Below are 10766 nucleotides of genomic sequence, written 5' to 3'. Positions count from 1 at the left end.
AAGTTCACTTTAGGGGATGTGAGTTTTGAAGGATTACCGAAAAAGAAGATCGGTGTAGCAGAGATGAAAAAATATCACCGGCGAAGCAGATCAATGCGTTTGCAAAGTCGCCAGAGAAGAGATTGGCGCCGTAGAGACCATGTTGAAAAATCAATGGAGATGGCGATACTGCTCCCTACGAGCATGGCCGCCGACTTAACAAGATTGGAGGCTTAAAGCAAAATTTTATAGAGGATCCCTAATATTTATATTTATTTTTTTAAAACGAAAGACCGTCATATATACTTTTATTTAAAATCTATCTTTTAGGTTTTTTAGATGCGAAGTAATTATACTATTTTATAGTCAGTTTACAATAAAATCTCACTAAATTAATACTTGGTAAGTTAATCTATCTAAGATAATATTTTTCTTCGATCCCGACTTGGGCAAATTGAAAATATATGGTCACTTATTTTGATAAGATAATATATTTTCAGAAGACCCCTATATAAATATATGATCCCATTAATATTATAAATTAATAATTCTTTAAATGTGCAAATATATCTAAGACAATTTAGTGAAATGTGACTCTCTACTGTGTTTTATTTTTTGTTAAACTTTATATCTAGTTGAAGCCCATCTCTAACTTTTTTTATTGCATCCAAAAGTTTTGGTGTTATCTTTTCGAACTATACCATAAAAAATTGTAGAGTTCTAGATACGATAAGTGTTTCCTTACACACAACTGGTTCTAAAGGTATTGTATCATTTACAACTTCATCATCAACATTGTTTTTTTATATCCACAATTTCTTCTAAGCTCTGGATCTCTGAATATGTATTATTTTCACATGGATAATTCAATAGGTTATTGACATCCATTTTATTGTGGTAACCGAGATCATTAATTATGACCTCAAGTTTTTGAATGACGTTTTCACATGTGCATTCATTCAAATTCTCTAAGATTTCATCATCCAAACAAATTTTGTAGTGTCGACAACAATTTGTTGTTGTCTCTTGCTGAACACTTATTCGTCCAAGTTGGGATTGCAAAATTGATAGTATCCAAAACATTAATCTTTCATGAATCGGTTTCATGTCCCACTTCATAGCCTTCTAATATCCAGTGGCGGAACCAAAATCTTTAATAAGGGGGTTCGAAATCTGAAGATATAAACATACGAAGTAGCCGAAGGGGGTTCGACGTCTATAATATATACCTAAAAAATATTTTAACCATGTATAAATGATATAATTTTCCGCCGAAGGGGGTTCGGATGAACCCCCTAGCAATAAGGTGGCTCCGCCACTGCTAATATCCTAGGGTAAAATCAGTTGCAATAATATATCTTGAAAGCTCTTATTAACCCATCATCACAACGTTGAATCTCAAAACACTCTATAAATTAACAATTATTAATTTATCGATTAAATAATACTTGTACAAAAAATAATATTTCATGGTCTCAACTATATTAATTTAGTGAGGTTTTACTGCATTTTAATAATTTCTTTCAATTGATAATATAACTAATCCATTCAATCTCTCTTGAAACATTGTTGATCTTAAATAAGATTTTATTGATTTTAGTTGCAATTTTTTTTCATCTGAGCCAACGGTTACATGAATTATTAATATTATTTTGTAAGCAATATATGTATTTGGAAAAGAGTCAACTCTTTTTAATTGGAAAAATCTATCAAGAGCTCCTTTTTGGAATTTATTTAATCCTTCAAGTATTTCTCTTTATCTCTCTTTTTGTAAGACTGAATCATATTTTTTAGTTGAGATATTTAAATTGAATAAATTTTAATAATAACTAAACAAGAATATATAAACTTATGAACTAAGGATATCACCAATAATTTTTTTTTCAAGAAAACTATAAAATAAAGTTAGAATAATATAACTTGCTTCAAGAATTTCATAAGTTGATATAACAATATCGAAATTGTATTGCGTTCTTTCAATATAATGATTGCTTGTTGGCTTGTTGCACTTTTTGAAGTTTTGAAGAAGACACCAACATGCAAATTTTGTTCTTTTAAAACTTGTAAGTAACATTAGCTCTATAAGTTTTGTAGGAGAAAGTTCAATGTTGAGAATAAAAATAATAAAATAGCAAAAAAAGATCAATATAAGATAAATAATAATATAGACTCAAATTATTAGGAGATAAATACAACAACAACAACAACAACATACCAAGTCGAATCCCATAAGTGGAGTATGAAGATGTTATAATGTACGCATACCTTACCGCTATCTTGTGGAGGTAGATAGACTATTTTCAAAAGACTCCAAATACCAAAAAGAAAGTATAGCGAGTTACAAAAAAATACATAAATGTAAGGAAGTACAATTTCCACCCTAAAGAAACTATTGCCAAAGATTGTTACATTCCCCTAGAAAAGTGGAAATAAATGTTCAGGAGTGAGTTTCTATTACTATGATTAGTATTGAAAAAATAATTCTGATATCTCAAAAAGGAAGTACTCAAACTCTTGTCAAGATTCAGTCTATTCAAATCTTGTTAATGATCTTTGGTACATTTATTATAGTTGAATACCTAACCTAGATTAACCATTATTCTAATACTGATTATTTCCGGCCACAACATTTCATCTGTATAAGTTATTGAAGAGAGATATTTAAAATTCAAATTAGTCATCAAATTAAAGAAGGGACGAAAAATTATGTGTGACACTGATCATATATACCCTGAACTTTGCGAGAGGTCAAATATACCCATATAAACCAATAATCGTTGTTCAGTGTTTACCTACCATTATTAATAATTCATAGTTCATATTATCAGTCAATTAGCCTATATAAATGAAATGATAACAACTATTAATTATAATAATTAGGCAAAATTGTTGTTTACCTACCATTAAATAAATTATTTATGCAATTAGTCAGAGCTGATCGATACATACACTTTGATTATGCCATTCAAAACTCTTAATTAATTTTTGATCTCCTTGTACTAGACAACACCTTGTGGCAGATTGAATTCATAATCATTGAGGTGAGTTTGTTGATCCATAATTATATTTTTCATACTTTAGAAGTTTTTTCAGAAAATTTCAAGAGATTATTATTCATCTACTGAAAAGTGAAACCTAATATATCTTGCTAGATTATGTGAATTTGTTGCTTACATCAAATAATGCAAATTTACTCTAGTTAAGTGATTTAATGAGGTGAGAGTGCGTGTTAATTATCGAATTTGGGGGTTTTAATAAGGAGAGAGAAAGGGGGCGCTGGTAACTTTGCCCACCAAGGCTTAGATTAATTGGGAGGAAAGTGAACCTGAGACTTCGTGGTTCTCCACCTAATTTCATTGACTATTAGGTTACACTCTTGGGTGTAACGTTATATCTGAAAATTCTTGAGCATTTGAAAGGAATGTTCTTGTGCCAACAATAACTAGTTGGTTAAGAAGTCACTATGCTTGACCAACAACATAATTGATTGTGCTAGCTTTGTAAATTGGATGATAGTGTCTATTTGTTCAACTTTATACAAATTTAAGTGTATTTATGTACACTGAAAGTTGGAGGACATAGATGACAACTGAAACCAAGTTAAATGACATGTTTATATATTATGCCCTTGTTTCTAATTGAAACCTATTTAGGTCGCGCGTATCCCCAATTATATGATTTTCTTTTCACATTAGGACATACCAAAATGTACCAAGACAAAAATGTCTAAGCTATATTTGTCCTTCTTTATACTTTTTTCGATATATTTTCCCTTGTTGTGTGAACTTGCAGGCATAGATGGCTGAAAATGTCATTGAAGTTGTGTTAGATCACCTAAAAGAGATCAAATGTGGAGGCGATATGAATAGGGTCAAGATTGATCAAATTGAGACACTTGAAATTGAGCTAAGATTTTTCAGAACTTTTATCAACTACTCTGATACTTTGGTGCCTAATGGTTTTTTCATGGTCAAAATGAAAAAGAAGGCCCAATTGATTGAGGTGATGTTTTACTCTGTTCATGGCGAAACCGAAACTACTACTTACCTTAATGTGGAAAGGCTAGTATCACAGTTGCGGGAATTTGTTGAAGGTAATACTAGTTCAAGGTTGAATTATGAGCTGGATGATTTCCATCTGTTAGATTATATGGATTATCTCAACAAGAATCTAAACGATGCATTGAGGTATCTAGTCAAGTTTGGCCATGTTTTGATAAAAGAAATCAAAATGCTTCAGAAGAAAATGAGATATCTTAGATACTTATATGGCACAGAGTTAAATAGTTATGTTGACCATGAGAAGTTGATAGGTCTGCGGACCCGAATTCAGTTTATGGCTGAAAATGTGGGACACTTCTGTCTTTCTCTTTGGGTTAATAAAGATGATGTCGATTTAAAAGAGGATGAAGATGATGCCGATTTAAAAGAGCTTGAAGATGATACTGATAAAGATTTAGAAGAGGATGGAGATGATACATTTTGTTTCGAGATTGAGCCTCCTTATCTACTATTCTTGGTTGTGCTAGTGGAGCTGGAAATGAAGAAGATTTTTCTCAGTGAGCTAAAGGCTTCAAAGTTTACTCGATCAAGAACTTTCAAGGACAAGAAATTACTAAAAATATTTTCACGTCATCTCCGTAGTCTTCTGGTGTATCTTAGAAATAAAAACCTAAGAACTTCACAACTAATGTATCTGCTCAAAACATTGATGCGGTGATAGAGTTTTTGTTGGTTTTTCTCGGTGGAGTGCCAAATGATGTTATTAATGAGAAGAGGTTGAATGAAGTCTTAGAAATGATTGGAGTTCTTGTGGGCGACATACTATGTGTAGTTCAAATGCTTCCTGTAGGATCTATAATCGAAGAAGACGCCAGAAAGATTGATCTTGGGACGATACAGATATTGGAGAAAACTGAAGATCTAAAGGCACGAGTGGAAACATACTATAAATCCTTAAAATTCATTCCATCTCATGAGTTTCCCACTGTTGGTGGATTGAGCTTTGTTGATTCTCTGCTTAGAAAATTGAATGAGATGTTGAAATCTGAAACAGGTTTTGGTTTCATGATGAAGCCTCATGTTGGCATTTTAGTGAAAGAGCTCTCATCTCTATCACATGTTTTTAAAGAGGCTGCAAAGGTGCAGAACGAACATGAAATTCTTAAAGATTTTCAGAAGTGTACTGTCAGTTTGGCATATGAAGCTGAAGTTGCTATTGACTTGATTCTTGTTCAATGTAAGGTTCTTGAACATTCCTTTTGTTCACTTCCAGGAATCATAAAAGAGATCAAGCATATCTATACGGAGGTGACCAAGATGTGGTCGGAGAACCTCTCTGTGAGGCCCAACTCTGTGGTTGAGCTATCTAAACATCTGCCAATTGAATATAGCAATCTTATGAATGACGAGGAGATTGTGGGTTTTGAGAAAGCGGAAGAAAAAATAAGTCATCATCTCACTCGAGGGATAAATGAACTAGATGTCATCCCTATTGTTGGGATGGGGGGACAAGGCAAAACAACTTGTGCTCGAAAGTTGTATAATAATGTCAGCATTGTTCACCATTTTGATGTTCGAGCATGGTGCATCATTTCCCAAACATATAATCGAAGAGAGCTATTACAAGCGATTTTCAGTCAAGTTACAGGTTCTAAGGACAATGGAAATAAGGATGACGTCCTTGCCGACCTGTTGAGGAGAAGGTTAATGAGTACGAGATATCTTATTGTCTTGGATGATATGTGGGATTGTACGGTGTGGGATGACTTAAGGCTTTGCTTTCCAGATGTTGGAAATAGAAGCAGAATAGTAATAACAACTCGACTTGAGAAAGTCGGTGCCCATGTCGTGCACCATATTGATCCTTATTTCCTTCCATTCCTCACACCAGAAGAGAGTTGCAAATTGTTGCAGAAACGAGTATTTCAGCAGGAAGGTTGCCCACCCGAACTACAAAATGTGAGTCTAGCACTTGCAAAAAGGTGCAAAGGATTGCCTCTTGTGGTTATCTTGGCTGCTGGAATAATTAAAAGGGATAAAATGAATGAATCTTGGTGGCGTGAAGTTAAAAAAGCTCTATTTTCCTATCTTGATTGTGAGACTAAAGACTATAGTCGGGCAAGTATGCTTTTAAGTTATGATAACTTACCCGATTATTTAAAGCCTTGCCTTCTCTACATGGGGATGTTTCCGGAGGATGTGATTATTCGAGTGCCTAAATTGATAAGTTTATGGATCGCAGAAGGATTCGTGCAAAACAGTGAATCTGGGAGATTAATGGAAGAGACAGCTGAAGGTTACTTGATGGATCTCATCCACAGTAATGTGGTAATGGTTTCAAAGAGAGGATATAATAGTAAAGTCAAATACTGTTACGTCCATGATGTAGTGTTTCACTTTTGCTTGGAGAAGAGTAGAGAAGAAAAGTTTATGCTGGTAGTGAAGGCAAACCATTACCAGTTTCGACCTTCTGATTGGAACGGAAGTAGTGTGAGTTGCAGTTTCAATAATGAGCATTCCAAGTTTGCATCTCTGAGATCCAAAACACAGACGAAGACTTTCTACCAACACTTGAGGTCACTGATAACGACGAATGGTGTAGGTTATGGTTGGAATCCCTTCCATGATGTTTATCAACTGAGGCTTGTTAAGGTCTTGGATTTAAGTTCTCAATGTGTGGCTCTTTTGCGGTCAGCTCAATTGCAACCACTAATTCACCTGAAGTACCTCGCAGTTTACACACTTGGCTTTAATTTTCATCCAGAATTTCATCTGCCCCATCTGGAAACTTTATTTGTGAATTGTAGTTTCCGCTCTACATTGTTGCCAACCACTTTTTGGAAAATGGAAAAATTAAGGCATGTTGAGATTTTTACTGCTGAATTTGATTTGATAAACAACAAGCAGGGGATCTTTGAAGAATCCTCTAAATTGGAAAATTTGAGGATATTAAGGGATGTTGTATTTCCAATTGATCAAGTTGATAGCCTGGATGTGTTGTCACGGAGGTGTCCTAATCTTCAAGAACTTCACATCTCTGTTCACAGCGATGATGATTCTGCAGAGATTTGTCTCAAATTGGAGAGCTTTAAGCAGCTTCGCATACTTCGCCTGTACATTAAGTCGTCCCAAGCTGTATCCAAGTTACAGTTGCCTTCAAATTTAAAGAAGTTGTTACTATACAACATTCATATAGAAAGCACGATTCCTGTCATTGCGGGACTACCAAATCTGGAGTATCTCCGATTAGCAGCTGGAGATCTTATTCAATCCAAAGAATGGTGCCTTGGAGATATCACATTGCATAAACTTAAGATCTTGAAACTGGTGTCATTAGCTATCTCAAGGTGGGATGCCTCGGAGGAATCCTTTCCCCAGCTCGAAACACTTGTGATAAAATGGTGTGATGAGCTCGAGGAGATCCCCATTAGCTTTGCTTATATTCCAACACTGAAACTGGTTAAGTTGATTCAGTGCAAGAATAAATTTCTGGAGGCTTCAGCTGAGAGAATCAAGGAAGAAGTCGAAGCGATTGAAGGATGCGACCGTCTTAACCTCATCATTATGGAAGTAAGTAGAAACAAACTCCTATGTGCTGTTTTTGAGTATTTACGTGCATCTAATTTGATAACACTATGTTCAATACAGGATAGCTGGTGAAAATCTGTGATTCAAGTAAGTGCTTGTCATTTTACCATGGTGGTCTTTCAGATTAGATGCTTGATTTCTATTAGTTACTCCATGTCGATCTCAAACTGATGAGGATGTGTTTGAATTTGACAATAGAATTAAAAGCACGGGCAGGGTGGATGGAGTTCTTTCTTAGCAAATTGTTGTAGCCATGCTCGCGCTGAAGTCTGTTCTGCAGCTAGCCGAAACGCCCATCCTCTTATATTTTAACACTGCTACTGATTGCTAAGTTTTTTTCGATTGATCATAGACTCTTTTCTGTCATGTTTCTCCTTTTTCTGTATATATCAATGCTCAATAAGAAATCACGAAAAAATGTCAAGCACTGTCTGGCAAGTGATCCGTTGCAAAGGTATGACATTTGTTTCATTCCATTTTTTATACAAAATGAAAACTTTCTTGTTTCCTCCTCATTTTCTGTAGAGAATTCTGGCAGTAATTATGAACTCATTTTCTCTTCTACAGATATAGGAAATGAAAATTTCCTAAATTCAGAAAATATCACAAGCTGGATTGACTTTTTTTTTTATAAATAAACGTCTTCGGATAATGTAGGAGAGAAATTCAGTCTTTCCTCGTATCCTTTGGTATGTTGTTTCAACTGATTGATTTGACATTCATGACTGATCTTCAGCATTCTTGATCCACAATCTTGTTTAGTTTTTTTCCCTGATGGATCAATTTGCAACCAAAAAGAAAAGAAAAAGGCAGCCACGAGTCATAATTGATCGCCTTTTCTTTGATTCTTGATCAGGTAATTGTTGTGATGACTGATGGCAGAGGAGTTGACAGGAGTGTGGAATGTACTTCAACATTTGAATGTGTCCATGATGTATGCTTTCTGTTGCAATTGAGTGGTGTCATCAAGAATGGTGGTGTTTTAGTGATGAATAGTAAGCTGAAGAAACCAAAGGTTACTGTTGTTGAGGCTTCTACAATGGTTGACAACTCTGATCTAGATAATTTTCTAGTTGATATATCAGTGAGTTGTGAATATGAAAAATCTGATCTGTTATCTCATCGGAGAATTTTATGTTGGATTCTAAATGTGTATTGTGGAATACTTCTGTGAAGCTAATTTCAAATCGTTGATGCCGAGTTTAACAGTAATGTTAGTGAATTTTATGTGTTTGTGAGTATTCTAAAAAAATGTCAATTATATGCAGATTGTTAAGCCTCTTGCCAATTTATCTATTTGTGTTGGCGTGGGACGGGGGGGCTCTCTATTCACAACCGGTGTTGTGGAGATATTATTTTGAGTTGAGTTGTAATTAATAAGTAGCAATTTGAACTTTTTGTCATCATTTCACCATTGAGATTGTTGAGTTCTGGCTGTTGAATCAAACCATTCAATCATGTGAAGAGATCATTTGGTGGGACTAAAGAAGGTATTGTAGGTTTTTGAGATAAGTATATTTCTTAAAGTGGTTTGTTGAATTTAGTACATCAAAATGGTCGAGTTCTACATCTTGGTTCCAGCCATTTAATCCTGCGAAGAAATCATATGGTTGAACTAAAGAAGGCACTACAAGTAGTTGAGGTAAGTATTCTTCTTGAAGTGGTCGTTGAAGTTCATAGGAAACTCATTTGAATTTAGTACATTGAAATTGTCGAGTTCTGTGTATTGGTTCTACCCATTCAACCCTGAGAAGAAATCATTTGGTGGAACCAAAGAAGGTACTGCAGGTGGTTGAGGTAAGTATATGCTTCTTGAAGTGGTTTGTTGAAGTTCATAAGGGACTCGTTCAAATTTAGTACATTGAAATTGTCGAGTTCTGGTTGTTGGTTCCAACTGTTCAATCTTGTGAAGAGATCATTCGATTCAACTAAAGAAGGTACTACAGGTGGTCACTACAATAAATAATAAATTTTGCGATAATTATTTAGCGGTAATAATCAATACTTTATATAAATATCACTAGAGGCTTTGGCACTCTGAATACAATAATATTAACTCAATTGTCACTAAATATTTCTATGACATAAATATTTTTGCTAAAAGAAAAGTCTATTGCCACTAAATGCCTATTTTTCTATAGTGGGTTGAGGTAAGTATACTTCTTGACGTGGTTTGTTGAAGTTCATTGGGGACTCATTTGGATTTCAAACATTAATATTGTTGAGTTCTAGATCTTGAATCCAACCATTCAACCGAGCGAAGAAATCATTTGATGGAACTAAAGAAGGTATATCATGTGGTTGAGATAAGTATACTTCTTGAAGTTGTTTGTTGAAGTTTATAGGGAGCTCATTCAAATTTAGTATATTGAAACGGTTGAGTCCTAAATCTTGATTCAAGTCATTCAACCATGCGAAGATATCATTTGGTTGAACTAAAGAGGGTAATTCAGGTGGTTTAGATAAGTATATTTCTTGAAGTAGTTCCTGGAAGTTCATAGGGAACTCATTTGAATTCAGTTTATTGGAATGTTTTCTAGAAACGTATTGAAATGTTCCATTCAACAGTGGAACTCAAGAATGTGTGGCAATATGTTTATAGGCACCTAATAGAAGGAAGTCAAAAATCTGAACACGAGACTAATAATCCCATGTTCAGAATTTATGCTAGCACCTTATTGTGAGAAAATCTTCTCTCAATCTTTTGTATCACCATAGCAAGTTTGAGATTAATACTAAAGATTCCAGTTATTGCTTGTGCCATATGCTTGGGGATCCATGGGTTTGAGTCGTTTGTTGGGATATGTGATATGACATTAGTTGTGTATAAGAATGAAATTTAGATGGATTTGGTTGCTTTTGTAAGTTATGTTGTTGTTCTCCAGTGAGTCTTTGAACCTCCTAATCAAGTTGTGAGGAAGAGAGGTACAAAAAGCATAAAAGAAATTAACATAATAGTCAAAGTAATGCTATTGATAAGATTATTAGGCGAAGAACATAAATTGGATGGATGGATCTTCATGCCACATTTATGGAAGTTGTGCAACAACTTGGTGAAGGTGTTGAAATCGAGGAGGATGGATCTTCATGCCACATTTATGGAAATTGTGCAACAACTTGGTGAAGATGTTGAAATCGAGGAGGATGGATCTTCATGCCACATTTATGCAAGCTGTGCAACAACTTGGTGAAAGGTGT

General features: G+C 34.6%; 1 pseudogene; it reads left to right on the top strand.

The window, feature by feature from the left end:
* Positions 1 to 2906: 2906 nt before the first annotated feature.
* Positions 2907 to 8837, top strand: LOC102599845 (putative late blight resistance protein homolog R1B-17; annotated as a pseudogene).
* The last annotated feature ends 1929 nt before the right edge of the window (positions 8838 to 10766 follow it).

Source organism: Solanum tuberosum, unplaced genomic scaffold (genome assembly GCF_000226075.1).
Source record: "Solanum tuberosum cultivar DM 1-3 516 R44 unplaced genomic scaffold, SolTub_3.0 scf00210, whole genome shotgun sequence".
Lineage (NCBI taxonomy): Eukaryota > Viridiplantae > Streptophyta > Magnoliopsida > Solanales > Solanaceae > Solanum > Solanum tuberosum.
This window is presented reverse-complemented; position numbering and strand designations above follow the sequence as displayed.